Genomic DNA, 15,196 nt, shown 5'->3' on the forward strand with positions numbered 1-15,196 from the left:
TTTATGGAAAATCTTTATCCCAAAAGGAAAAGAATACTGTTAGTGCCGGTTCACACTACCGCGGCACGACTTCGGGGGCGACCTGTGAAGTCGCGTGCACTGCGACTTCGGCGCGACTTGCACAGACTTCATATAATGAATGTCAATGCAAGTCGCTCCGATGTCGCCCCGAAGTAGTACAGGAATTATTTTCTAAGTCGGAGCAACTTGTGTCGCCCCAATTAGAACGGTTCCCGTAGCACTGCATGGACCGTGACTTGTCAGGCTGACCAGTCGCCTGACAAGTCGCGGTAGTGTGAATGGGCACTTATTGTAACTGCTTATAAAGTCTGAGCTGGAGTTTGGCTTCAATTTGATAGTGCATAGTGAAGTCAGACACTGATGTTGGACAAGAAGGTCTGGCTCGCAATCTCTGCTCCAATTCATCCCAAAGGTGTTCTATCAGGTTGAGGTCAGGACTCTGTGCAGGCCAGTCATGTTTCTCCACCCCAAACTCACTCATCCATGTCTTTATGGAGGACCTTGCTTTGTGCACTGGTGCGCAGTCATGTTGGAACAGGAAAGGGCCATCCCCAAACTGTTTCCACAAAGATGGGAGCATGAAATTGTCCAAAACGTCTTGGTATGCTGACACCTTAAGAGTTCCCTTCACTGGAACTAAGGGGCCAAGCCCAACCCCTGAAAAACAACCCCAAACCATAATCCCCTCTCCACCAAATGATTTGGACCAGTGCACAAAGCAAGGATCAACAAGACATGGATGAGTGAGTCTGGGGTGAACTTGACTGGCCTGCACCTCTTGTGGTATGGCTTCCCACAGAGGAGATGGAGGATCTCCTCAGTGAAGAATGAAACCAGAGTCCTGACCTCAACCCCATAGAATACACTTGGGATGAATTAGAGCAGAGGCTGCGAGCCAAGCCTTCTCATCCAACATCAGGACCTCACAAATACGCTTCTTGAAGAATGGTCAAACATTCCCATAGACTTTTAAACCTTATGGACAGCCTTCCCAGGAGAGTTGACTCTTTTATAGCTGCAAAGGATGGGCCAACTCAGTATAGAACCCTACGGACTAAGACTGGGATGCCATTAAAGTTCATATGCGTGTGAATGCTGGTGTCCCAATACTTTTGGTAATATAGTGTATAAGTGATAAAACTGAGTTTACTACCACTTTAAAGTGGTTCTAAATGCAATAGGTTACAATGCATTCTGTGCATTAATGTAAAAACCTATTAATAGCAGCTCCCCCCCCCCCCCCCAACACCCCCTCCCTTAACCGCTTGCCGACTGCGCACAGTATATTTACTGCGGCAGTCGGCCCCGGCCAGGCAGAGTGACGTAGGTCTACGTCGCTCGCCTGTCACTCCTTCCAGAGCCAATAGCGGGCGGGCGCGCGCCCGCCGAGGCGCGCGCCCGCCTCGGCTCGTTCACGGAGGAGTGCGGGAGTGTGACTGGCGGACCCGATGTCCGCCGGTCACACTACGATCGCCGCTACAGCGGGAGAAAGACAGAGCGGCTTATGTAAACAAGCCACCTGTCAGTTCTCCCTGTGTAAAAGTGAAGATCAAACAGTTCTACTATGTAGAACTGTTGATCTTTGTTTTTACACTAGTAGACCTGTCCCTGCACAGTTAGAATCACGCCCCTAGGACACACTTAACCCCTCCCTGTCCAATACTGTTAACCCCTTCCCTGCCAGTGTCATTTTTGCAGTAACAGTGCATATATATAGCACTGATTACTGCAGTAATGTCACTGGTACCCCCAAAAGTGTCAAAAATGTCAGTCAAGGGTCCGATCTGTCCGCCGCAATGTCGCAGTACCGCAAAAAAAAAAAAAATCGCAGATCGCCGCCATTACTCGTTAAAAAAAAAAACACCAAAAATGACAAAAATCTTTCCCTTTGTTAGTAAACGCGATAACTTTTGCGCAAACCAATCAAAATACGCTTTTTGCGATTTTTTTTACCAAACATAGGTAGCGTAAAACAAATTGGCCGAAAATTTTAAAAAATTTTGATTTTTACATTTTTTTTTGGGGGAATTTCATATAAAAAAAAGTGAAAAATATTGTTGTTTTTGCAAAAATTACGCTCTTTTTTTGTTTATAGCGCGTGATCAAAAAATCGCACAGGTGATCAAATACCACCAAAAGAAAGCTCTGTTTGTGGGAAAAAAAGGACGTGAAATTAGTTTAGGTACAGCGTCGCACGACCGCGCGATTGTCCGTTAAAGTCACGCAGTAAAAAAATCGCAAAATAACCCCTGGTCTTTTAGCAGGAAAATCCTCCGGTGGTAAAGTGGTTAAACGCTAACCCGAGCATTCAAGCGGCATTCAGGAGGCTTTGACAGTTCCAGGAGTGATTAGCTCCTGCTGCGGTCAAACAAACCACGTGAGGTGGGAGTGGGGGGGGGGTGGAGCCGAGCCGTGCATGTCTATGAATGCACACAGCCTGGCTTGGGAGCGTGGCCACATAAATGCCCCTCATAGCAAGCAGCTTGCTAAGGATGTACGTAGAAAAGAGGAGCAACAGACAGCGCCAGTGGGGGACACCAGAAAAGTAGGATCGGAGCTGCTCAATGCAAAACCTTTGCACAGAGCAGCTAAATGTAACACTTTTTTTTTAGTAGAAAAAAATAAAATAAATTCAGCTTTACAACCACTTTAATTCAAAAGAGACACATGTACCCATTGTAAATGCACCTGTGAGTACTACGATCCTTTAGTAGACACTTCTGTTTGTGTGGAAAACCCTTGTGACCTCTGACTACAATGAGTGATGGCGCTTTATTCCATGAAGGACTGAAGGAACAGAACCTGGCTCATCAATTAGTGCAGGGGTACTCAACCCATGGCCTATGACCCCAAATCAGGGAAGCGCATGCCTATGCTCTGGGATGGAGGGTTGGCAAGCCCAGATCGCAAACAATGTGTTGTCGCCCTGCCATCCCAGAGCATCAGACTGCATGGAGCCAGCGCTGGCAGCGGAGGGAGCAGGAGCCGCATAAGCTGATGCTTCCTCTGTACCACCAGATCCTGTCCCAGGTTTGAGTGATACAAAGTGCACTTCACCTGGGAACTTTCTAGCAGCCTGGAGAACCAATGCCAGCAGAATCTAAAAGAGGAAAAGCTGTAGGTGCACTGCACCTACTGTGCGGATTACCCACAGTGCATCAGTGTGAAAGCAACCTTATAGGGGGCTCAGGACAGTAAAGGCTCGTCATTTACATTTGTAAAAACCCCCATAGTTCATTGTAGCCAATGATTGGTTACCAAATAACTTTAGGACAAGGTTTTTCTTCTGTGAGATTAGAGAGGCTTCCAATGGGGAACTGGCGCCCTCTTGTTTCACAAGCAGTCACTAATAACTGTTTCCACTGCCTGTTCTCAATGCCTGCCCATCTCCTTCCCAAGATGAGATGAGATGGAAGTTTTTTCAGGCTTCATCTCCCTGTCCACTTACCTTTGCTTAAAGGTAAGTGGAAAGGGAGTGTGGTTATTATTATTTATTTTTTAAATTATTTAAAAAAAAAAAAAAAAAATAATAATAATAATAATAATAATAATTTTTCTTTTATTAATCACTGAAATATATATATATATATATATATATATATATTTTTTTTTTTATCATGTCCCTGCCATGCCACAGCCACACAGCCGAAGGCCCCTTTCACACGGGCTGTCTGATCAGGTCCGCCTGTCGGTTTCTCAGGCAGACCTGATCGGACCCTTCAGTCTCCTCTATGGAGCGGTAATCTGCCGCCATCTGATCCTGTCTGCCAAAAACAGACGGATGGTGGTTCTATTTTCTATCCATCCCATGGATCGGATCAGATGGCATAGGATGGAAACAGACAGACGGTCTGTTTCCATCGGATTGCCCTAAAGGAGGAGAGCAGGGTTCTAATTGTATTTATGTGTACATTTAATATCAGTTTTTTTTTTTTTTTTAAATAAAGCTTGGTTGTTAGTTTAATAAAAAAAAACACCTGGCTCCTAACTTTTTTAGCTGGCTCCTAGTTTTCAAGCAAATTTGTCAAGCCCTGAGATAGAGATATATATATATATATATATATATATATATATATATATATATATATATATATATATATATATATATATATATATATATATATATATATATATATATATATATATATATATATATATATATATATACATACATATACACACATATACACACACACACACACACACTACAGCTTGCTAGAACTGCGTGATTAATTAAACAAAAAAACAAATACCAATCTTGATTCACCCCCCTCACTATCCTAAAATGGCATTTCCTCGATTCATCCAGAGCTGTTCTCTGCTTACTCACAGCTGTCAAAAAAAAAAAAAAGGAAAAAGCCTCTAGCAAATGTTTATCAACATTGTAAGGCTGCTAGATATAACTATAAACACAATGTTTTACAATGTATCATTATGTTCTTAGATCAAAGGAATGAACTTCCATCTGTAACAGCCCATTCAGACTGGCGCGATCCGACTTCGAGGGGCGACCTGTGAAGTCGCGGTGCACGCTGGCGCGACCTGCAGGGACTTCACATAATGGAAGTCTATGCAAGTCGCTCCCAGGTCGCCCCAAAGTAGTACAGGACCCTTTATCTAAGTCGGAGCGACTTGTGTCGCTCCTATTAGAACGGGTCCTGTGCTAATCAATGGCGAGCAACCGAGCGCGACTTGTCAGGCTGACAAGTCGCGCTAGTTTAAATGGGGTCTAAGGGCTCTTTCACACGGGCGTTCTGATCAGATCCGCCTGTCAGTTTTTTAGGCGGATCTGATGCCCAATTCAGCCCTATGGAGCAGCGGATGTCAGCAGTGACATCTCCGCTGACACCCGCTGCCACCCGCATCCGATCCTGCCCGTGAAATTCGGACGGATGGAAACCCTATTTTCCATCCGTCCTGGGGATCGGATGGGATCGGATGAGAGCGGACAGGCGGTCCACTCTCATCCGATTTCCCATAGAGAGCAGCGGGGCTCTGACACCTCCCTCTCCGCACACAGCGTGGAGACGGAGCTGTCATCCGCCGGCTCAGCGGGGATCGGCGGATCGATCCCGGCTGAGCAGAGCACGGTCCGCAATGGAATGCAGACCGTGTGAAAGAGGCCTAAGTGAGGGCAGTTTAACCTCTTAAGCTCCGGAAGATTTTACCCCCTTCCTGACCAGGCCCTATTTTGTGATTTGGCACTGCGTGACCTTAACGGACAATTGCGCGGTCGTGCGACGCTGTACCCAAATGAAATTGACGTCCTTTTTTTCCCACAGAGCTTTCTTTTGGTGCTATTTGATCACCTGTGCGATTTTTACTTTTTGTGCTATAAACAAAAAAAGAGCGTAAATTGAAAAAATAACAATATTTTTCACATTTTTTTTTTTTATATGAAAATCCCCCCCCCCCCCCCCAAAAAAAGAAAAATGTAAAAATCAAAATTTTTTAACATTTTTGGCCAATTTGTTTTCTGCTACATATGTTTGGTAAAAAAAAAAAAATCAATAAGCGAATTTTGATTGGTTTGCACAAAAGTTATTGCGTTTACTAAGTAAGGGAAAGATTTTTGTCATTTTTCGGGTTTTTTTTTTTTTTAACGAGTAATGGCGGCGATCTGCGTTTTTTTTGCGGGACTGCGACATTGCGGCGGACAGATCGGACCCTTGACTGACATTTTTGACACTTTTGGGGTTACCAGTGACATTACTACAGTAATCAGTGCTAAAAATATGCACTGTTACTGTAAAAAATAACACTGGCAGGGAAGGGGTTAACTTTATTGGTGATGCAGGGGTTAAGTGTGTCCCTAGGGGCGTGCTTCTAACTTTAAAGGGGTGTGGCTAGTGATGTAAGCACAGAGACATACGATCCTATATAGCAGGATCGTATGATCTCTGTTCTTACATCAGGAAGAATGACAGGCGGCTTTGTTTACATTAGCCGCCTACCTTTCTCCCTCTCCACGGGGAGATCGTGAGTGACCGGCGGACATCGGGTCCGCCGATCACACGCACGGACTTCTACAGGCTAGCCCCCTACAGGCTAGCGACGTAGTCCTATGTCACTTTGCCTGTACGGGGCTGACTGCCGCAGTAAATAGTCGTGCGGCGGTCGGCAAGCGGTTAAAGACGAAGCCTTTTTCTGACACTTGTTGCTTACAAGTTAAAATAAGTTTTTTTTTTGCTAGAAAATTACTTAGAACCCCCAAACATTATATATGTATTTATTTTATTTTTTAGCAGAGACCCTAGAGAATAAAATGGCGATCGTTGCAATCTTTTATGTCAAAAACAAAAATAATATCTGCACTTGGTGACTAAATGATGCATCAGGTCCACTAAATAAAAGGCTGCTAGCACCAATAGGTATGATTGTAACCCATAAAAACACTATAAAGACGAAGGGGTGCAGTGCCAAAAAAAACCCTCAGTCCAATCAAGAAAGGTTCATATAGAAGAAAACAGAGGTAATCCCCACACCAAATGTCGTGGCTGTTGAAAGCACGCTTCACCACTGTGTCTAGAGGAAAAACATGCTTACCAGAAGAATTTGACCCTCAAATTATAGAGCGTTCAAATAGATGTGTAACTCATGGGTTCTCAACTACGTAACTTCTCAACTGCATCGAGATCAGATGGTCAGGCTAATATGTCTAGGCCACTTCTCCGATGTCAGGCAGCCAGACCCAAACGAGTGAACAGACCAATCTCAGGAATAAAGGCGCTCAGATGGTGTAGTAGTTCCGAAACAGTTTATTGAAGAAAACAATCTTTTCATGTCTTGGTGTCTTACGCGTTTCGTCGTCAATTAGACATCAGAGGCGCGTCAGCAGCCCGCAAACACACATTATATACAACACGGAAACCGGAAATGACAAAAGACCGGAAGATAACCAACTCTCCACGTTGCGTCTCTTTTATGTCACACTGTATTTGTGCAGAAGTCTTTCAAATGCAGTTTTTTGTGAAAAAAAATACACTTTAATGAATTTTAAAAATACTAAATAGTAAAGTTAGCAAAATTTGTTTGTATAATGTAAAAAAGAGGATGTTACACCGAGAATCGTGATTTTTATTGGAAGCAAAAAAATAGTGATTCTCATTTTATCCAGAATCATGCAGTTCTACTGCTTGACTTCACATTTCTCCTCTCTTGATAAATACTTATGGATCGCTGCAGTCTCCTGTTATCTCCAGCCTTATCCAGTCTCCTCCAGCTCTCCTAGGCTCTCCTATGACTCATCCCTCTTCCCTAGCTGGCTAACTCTCAAGAGTGAGTGAGAGAGAGCTGTGCATGATGTCATTAGCTTTGGTCCTAGGCTTATTACCAGACAAGAAAGAGGAAGTGGGCTGTATAAGGTATTTACTGGCAGAAAAAAAATGTTTTACTATGCAAAGTTGAAAGAAGGGGAGAGGATTTAATAGATGGAAAGGTGAAAAAATGACCGAAGGTCGGCTTTAAGAAATTCACGCAAAATCCCGGTACCGTTGTTTAGAGCTGGCGGTCAGCTTTCCGGCGATAACGACCAATGCGGCTCGGGAGCCGCTCAATCGTTACCCCGGCAAGCGGGAGGGGACTCCCCCCCCCCCCTCCCACGGCTCTGCCCGGGTCTCCCGTCCCACCGGGAGACCCGAGCAACCAGCCGGCGTTTCCGCCGGCTGGATGGAGTCCCGATCTAAGCCGGATGCGGCTTCGATCGGGTCTCCGATGACGTAACCCGGAGGGGGCGTCCAAGACGTCACATCCGGGTTACTCTGCTGCTAAAGGCGGCAGATTCAAAAAGCGACTGTATTCAAAAATGCCGTTTCCACTACGTGGAAGTGTAGTGGAGGGGTTTGGGGTCTTTTAGACTCCGATCCCTCCATAAAGAGTACCTGTCACTGCATATTGCTGTCACAAGGGATGTTTATATTGTTTGTGACAGCAATAAAAGTGATCAATTTTTTTTAAAAAAAAACCTGTGTTAAAATTTAAAAAAAATAATAGGAAAAAAAAGAGAGAAAATTTTTAGCCCCACCCGTCGCCGTGTGCTCGCGCACGAAAAAAAAACGTATACGGAAGTCGTGCCGCAAATGAAATCGCTGTTCAAACCACACATGTGAGGTATCGCCGCGATCGCCAGAGCGTGAGCAATAATTTAAAAAAAAAAAAAAAAGAGCTACACTCCAACTCTAAACTGGTAACCGTTAAAAAATTTTAAAGCGTCGCCAATGGAGATTTTTTATTGATCGTAGTTTGTCGCCATTCCGGGGGTTTTCGCAATTTTAAACCATAACATGACGGGTATCTATTTACTCAGCGTGACATAATCTTTCACAATATACAAAAAAAAAAATGGGATAACTGTTTAGTTTTTTTAAATGCAGTGAAATGGGATTTTCCAAAAAAAATGGCGTTTGAAAGACCGCTGCGCAAATACAGCATGACAAAAAATATTGCAATGACCGCCATTTTATTCTTCAAGAGTCTTTGCTCAAAAAAAAAAAAAAAAAATTATATTATAATTATATATATATATATATAATTGGGGGTTGTAAGTGTTTTTTTTGCAAAAAATACTGATTTTTAACTTGTAAACAAAATGGGCTCCGTCCTTAAGTCTTTAAGTGGCCTTCACTCACTCAAAAGGCTGAGCATCCCTGAAGTAGAAGAAGCAGGAAAATACTAAGAGCAAACCATGGGCAAAACCTCAACCCTACCGAACATTCTTTTGGAATGCCAATTGCAAGCCAGGTCTTTTCATCCAACATCAGTAACTGACCAAACAAATGCTCACAAATTCCTACAGACCCACTCCAACAGGCTTATAAGAGGTGTGATAGTCAGGAGTTCATGGGCCATACAGCGTTGTATTAAAAGCTGACAGTAAGTGCTATGAGAAGCAGCACACAGTCATGTCTTGTCAGATTTCCATACCGGGGTGTCCTAGTGCCTATAACTAATACCCATGTACCTGCACTGTGCAAAGAGACACTGACCACTACTACACTGTGTCTGAGCAAAACAAAAAAACTTAATACTTTCTATATTCTACTGACCAGAGTCACAGTACTCATAAAGAAACAAAACCCAGAGTCACGAAGAAGATAAAACAAAAAACGGCCAAGACCACAAAGGCTCTATTCATAGCTTTACATTTCAGGAAGACACAAAACTGAGTGAACCCAGCCATAGCACCATAACCAAGCAAACCCTCCATACATTGTGTGCTGCATCGGAGATAAACAGGTTCCTGCACTGAGTTGGCAGCCCACTCAAAACCAATAGGCTTCTTTACTGCAACACAAAGAAATAAAGAAATAATGCATGTTAATGCATATGTGGTAATGCAAAGAACTTGTCTGAATTATTTAGAATGCATGCTTGAGGTCATTGTAGCCGTATTAGTGCACTTGCGACAGAGACAATTGGAATGCATGGAGAGCAAAAAGAGTTTTGTCTGTACCTATCCCTTACAATGCAGGGCCCGCGGGTGCCCCACGTACAGAGCGCGAGGCCCGCGGGTGCCCCACGTACAGAGCGCGAGGCCCGCGGGTGCCCCACGTACAGAGCGCGAGGCCCGCAGGTGCCCCACGTACAGAGCGCGAGGCCCGCAGGTGCCCCACGTACAGAGCGCGAGGCCCCCGGGTGCCCCACGTACAGAGCGCAAGGCCCGCGGGTACCCCACGTACAGAGCGCAAGGCCCACGGGTACCCCACGTACAGAGCGCAAGGCCCGCAGGTGCGCTACATACAGAGCACGAGGCGCTAAGTACAGAGCGCAAATCCCGCGGGTGCCCCACATACAGAGCGCGAGGCCCGCGGGTGCCCCACGTACAGAGCGCAAGGCCCACGGGTGCCCCACGTACAGAGCGCAAGGCCCGCGGGTACCCCACGTACAGAGCGCAAGGCCCGCAGGTGCGCTACATACAGAGCACGAGGCGCTAAGTACAGAGCGCAAATTCCGCGGCTGCCCCACGTACAGAGCGCGAGGCCCGCGGGTGCCCCCCCCCAAAAGTTTTCTTGCATCTCTTTCTCTCCTACCGGGAAAGTCTCTAGTACCTCTCTGTGCAGGCAGCTCTGCCTTGCAGGGAGACCATTCTCTCGCTCAGATTCTGGAGAACTGTCCCTGCTGTGAGTGTGTGCAGGGATCTGTTAGTTCCAGGAGCGGCTGAGACCAAAATTGTCCCTTGTAAACATAGAAAGCTTCTGAGACCCCCCCCCTACTCCTGGACCATACCAGGCCACATGCCCTCAACATGTTGTGGGGACAAGGGCCTCTTTCCGACAAGCCTGGTTGAAGGTTGTGGGGGTCTGCGGGCAGGCGGGTAAGAGATCCCACGCCATTTTTTTTTTTTTTTTTTTAATTTTGGCATAGGGTTCCCCTTCAAAATCCTCAGAGCACAAGTCACATGCCACAAGTTGGCGACTACCATTCAAATCAATGGGCTGAAAGTCGGATCACACAATGCTATTCAACCTGCTGTAGATATACCAAGACTCCCGGCATCCCGAAAAAGATAGAATAACATGCTGGGAGTTGTAGTTCCCTAGACTGCACCCCATACAGCTCAAGGTGCGGAAGTGTCCACAGTCCTCGTGTGGAACCAAAGAGTGCGGTCAACAATCATACAGACATCCCCCCCCCCCCCCAAACTACAGTCCCAGGCACTGACATGTACAGGAATTCCCAGGGGGGCCCCAACTTCATTCAGCTGGATAGCATTAACCAAACAGAGCACAGCCAAGACCTTCCATCACTCAGTACCAGACCCCCCCCTCCATCACTCAGTCCCCCCCCCCCCCGTTATCACTCAGTGCCAGTCTCCCTCCCATTATCACTCAGCGCCAGTCTCCCCCCCCCCCCATATCACTCAGCGCCAGTCTCCCCCCCCATATCACTCAGCGCCAGTCCCCCCCCATATCACTCAGCGCCAGTCCCCCCCCCCCCCCCGCATATCACTCAGTGCCAGTCCCCCCCCCCCCCATATCACTCAGTGCCAGTCCCCCCCATATCACTCAGTGTCAGTCTCCCCCCCCCCATATCACTCAGTGCCAGTCTCCCCCACCCCCATATCACTCAGTGCCAGTCTCCCCCCCCCCCATATCACTCAGTGCCAGTCCCCCCCCCCATATCACTAAGTGTCAGTCTCCCCCCCACCATATCACTCAGTGCCTGTCCCCCCCCCCATATCACTCAGTGCCTGTCCCCCCCCCATATCGCTCAGTGCCAGTCCCCCCCCCCCCATATCGCTCAGTGCCAGTCCCCCCCATATCACTCAGTGCCAGTTCCCCCCCCCCCACCCCCCATATCACTAAGTGTCAGTCTCCCCCCCCCATATCACTCAGTGCCAGTCCCCCCCCCCATATCACTCAGTGCCAGTCTCTCTCCCCCCCCATATCACTCAGTGCCAGTCTCCCCCCCCCATATCACTCAGTGCCAGTCCCCCCCCCCATATCACTAAGTGTCAGTCTCCCCCCCACCATATCGCTCAGTGCCTGTCCCCCCCCCATATCGCTCAGTGCCAGTCCCCCCCCCCCATATCACTCAGTGCCAGTCCCCCCCCCATATCACTCAGTGCCAGTCCCCCCCATATCACTCAGTGCCAGTTCCCCCCCCCACCCCCCATATCACTAAGTGTCAGTCTCCCCCCCCCCATATCACTCAGTGCCAGTCCCCCCCCCCATATCACTCAGTGCCAGTCCCCCCCCCATATCACTCAGTGCCAGTTCCCCCCCCCCACCCCCCATATCACTAAGTGTCAGTCTCCCCCCCCCCCCCATATCACTCAGTGCCAGTCTCTCCCCCCCCCATATCACTCAGTGCCAGTCTCCCCCCCCCATATCACTCAGTGCCAGTCCCCCCCATATCACTAAGTGTCAGTCTCCCCCCCACCATATCACTCAGTGCCAGTCCCCCCCCCCATATCACTCAGTGCCAGTCTCCCCCCACCATATCACTAAGTGTCAGTCTCCCCCCCCCCCATATCACTCAGTGACAGTCTCCCCCCCCCCATATCACTCAGTGACAGTCCCCCCCATATCACTCAGTGCCAGTCTCCCCCCCCCCCATATCACTAAGTGTCAGTCTCCCTCCCCCATATCACTCGGTGCCAGTCTCCCCCCCCCCATATCACTAAGTGTCAGTCTCCCCCCCCCCATATCACTCAGTGCCAGTCCCCCCCATATCACTCAGTGCCAGTCTCCCCCCCCCCATATCACTCAGTGCCAGTCTCCCCCCCCATATCACTCAGTGCCAGTCCCCCCCATATCACTAAGTGTCAGTCCCCCCCCCCATATCACTCAGTGCCAGTCTCTCCCCCCCCCCCATATCACTCAGTGCCAGTCTCCTCCCCCCCATATCACTCAGTGCCAGTCTCCCCCCCCCCCCATATCACTCAGTGCCAGTCCCCCCCCATATCACTCAGTGCCAGTTCCCCCCCCCACCCCCCATATCACTAAGTGTCAGTCTCCCCCCCCCCATATCACTCAGTGCCAGTCTCCCCCCCCCCATATCACTCAGTGCCAGTCTCCCCCCCCCCCATATCACTAAGTGTCAGTCTCCCCCCCACCATATCACTCAGTGCCTGTCCCCCCCCCCATATCGCTCAGTGCCAGTCCCCCCCCCCCATATCACTCAGTGCCAGTCCCCCCCCCATATCACTCAGTGCCAGTCCCCCCCCCATATCACTCAGTGCCAGTCCCCCCCCCCCATATCACTCAGTGCCAGTTCCCCCCCCACCCCCCATATCACTAAGTGTCAGTCTCCCCCCCCCCATATCACTCAGTGCCAGTCTCCCCCCCCCCCCATATCACTCAGTGCCAGTCTCTCTCCCCCCCCATATCACTCAGTGCCAGTCTCCCCCCCCCATATCACTCAGTGCCAGTCTCCCCCCCCCATATCACTCAGTGCCAGTCTCCCCCCCACCATATCGCTCAGTGCCTGTCCCCCCCCCATATCGCTCAGTGCCAGTCCCCCCCCCCCATATCACTCAGTGCCAGTCCCCCCCCCCCATATCACTCAGTGCCAGTCCCCCCCCATATCACTCAGTGCCAGTTCCCCCCCCCACCCCCCATATCACTAAGTGTCAGTCTCCCCCCCCCATATCACTCAGTGCCAGTCTCCCCCCCCCCATATCACTCAGTGCCAGTCTCTCCCCCCCCCATATCACTCAGTGCCAGTCTCTCCCCCCCCCCATATCACTCAGTGCCAGTCCCCCCCCATATCACTCAGTGCCAGTTCCCCCCCCCCACCCCCCATATCACTAAGTGTCAGTCTCCCCCCCCCCATATCACTCAGTGCCAGTCTCCCCCCCCCCCATATCACTCAGTGCCAGTCTCTCCCCCCCCCCATATCACTCAGTGCCAGTCTCCCCCCCCCATATCACTCAGTGCCAGTCCCCCCCCATATCACTAAGTGTCAGTCTCCCCCCCACCATATCACTCAGTGCCTGTCCCCCCCCCATATCACTCAGTGCCAGTCCCCCCCCCCCCCATATCACTCAGTGCCAGTCTCCTCCCCCCCCATATCACTCAGTGCCAGTCTCTCCCCCCCCATATCACTCAGTGCCAGTCTCCTCCCCCCCATATCACTCAGTGCCAGTCCCCCCCATATCACTCAGTGCCAGTTCCCCCCCCCCCATATCACTCAGTGCCAGTCTCCCCCCCCCCCATATCACTCAGTGTCAGTCTCCCCCCCACCATATCACTCAGTGCCAGTCCCCCCCATATCACTAAGTGTCAGTCCCCACCATATCACTCAGTGCCAGTCCCCCCCCCATATCACTCAGTGCCAGTCCCCCCCCCCCATATCACTCAGTGCCAGTCTCCCCCCACCATATCACTAAGTGTCAGTCTCCCCCCCCATATCACTCAGTGACAGTCTCCCCCCCCCCATATCACTCAGTGACAGTCCCCCCCATATCACTCAGTGCCAGTCTCCCCCCCCCCCATATCACTAAGTGTCAGTCTCCCTCCCCCATATCACTCGGTGCCAGTCTCCCCCCCCCCCATATCACTAAGTGTCAGTCTCCCCCCCCCCATATCACTCAGTGCCAGTCCCCCCCATATCACTCAGTGCCAGTCTCCCCCCCCCCCATATCACTCAGTGCCAGTCTCCCCCCCCCATATCACTCAGTGCCAGTCCCCCCCATATCACTAAGTGTCAGTCCCCCCCCCCATATCACTCAGTGCCAGTCTCTCCCCCCCCCCATATCACTCAGTGCCAGTCTCCTCCCCCCCCCCCATATCACTCAGTGCCAGTCTCCCCCCCCCCCATATCACTCAGTGCCAGTCCCCCCCCCCATATCACTCAGTGCCAGTCTCCCCCGCCATATCACTCAGTGCCAGTCCCCCCCATATCACTAAGTGTCAGTCCCCCCCCCCATATCACTCAGTGCCAGTCTCTCCCCCCCCCCCCATATCACTCAGTGCCAGTCTCCTCCCCCCCATATCACTCAGTGCCAGTCTCCCCCCCCCCCCATATTACTCAGTGCCAGTCTCCCCCAGTATCATTGAGATACACCAACCCCCCCACTCAGTGCTAGTTCCCCACCCCCAATGTCACTTAATAGCAAGTGCCCCTCCCCCAGTCCGGTCACCCGGTCCATACGTCCGGTGGTGTATACTGAACACACATATCACCATTATCACCTCCGGTACTGAGCTCCGCTCCCCAGCCTGATCTGACAATGCCCCCCGCCCCGGTACACAGTGTATATGGGTGTCTGTGGTGTTCCCGTACACCGCTCCTCACTCACCTGCCGGTGTCCCCTTACTGCGGATCCATCCCAGACTCTGACACATCAACAAAGATGGCCGCCGTGCCGTCACCTTCTGCAGCGTTCTCCCCCAATCAGCACGTAGAAGACCGACGACGTCAGAGAGCACCTCAGACAGCACTGCAAGGTGACCGAAATGGGAGGAGCCGTACTGCTGTCAATGCTTCAAAGGGTGGGACTGGCCCGAGCATTAAGATTGAGGGGCGGAGTATAGCACCAATATAGGTGGAAGCCGCTGAGCATTGTACCTGAGAGGGCGGAGTCAAGGGCTGGTGAAGGCGGAGCTTTGTGGATATAAAGCAGACTAGAAGCTACTAGAGCGCCCTCTATCGGGCATTGAGCTCCACTGAGTGACACCTCAAAGTGGGGGAAAATAAAGAGTATTATGATATTAAAGTATAAATAAAGGAA

At 49.9% G+C, this 15,196-nt stretch overlaps 1 protein-coding gene across 1 annotated transcript in view; it reads right to left on the reverse strand.

Moving 5' to 3' along the window:
- The window catches only part of CCDC186 (coiled-coil domain containing 186), a 189,120-nt gene extending 174,166 nt beyond the window's left edge, over positions 1 to 14,954 (reverse strand). The window contains exon 1 of the mRNA XM_082269121.1: positions 14,765 to 14,954. The gene's annotated coding sequence lies outside the window, so the exon portion shown is untranslated. The remainder of the gene's footprint in view (positions 1 to 14,764) is intronic.
- Positions 14,955 to 15,196: the final 242 nt, after the last annotated feature.

Source organism: Pelophylax lessonae, assembly GCF_965119305.1.
Source record: "Pelophylax lessonae genome assembly, chromosome: 9".
NCBI classification, from domain to species: Eukaryota; Metazoa; Chordata; class Amphibia; order Anura; family Ranidae; genus Pelophylax; species Pelophylax lessonae.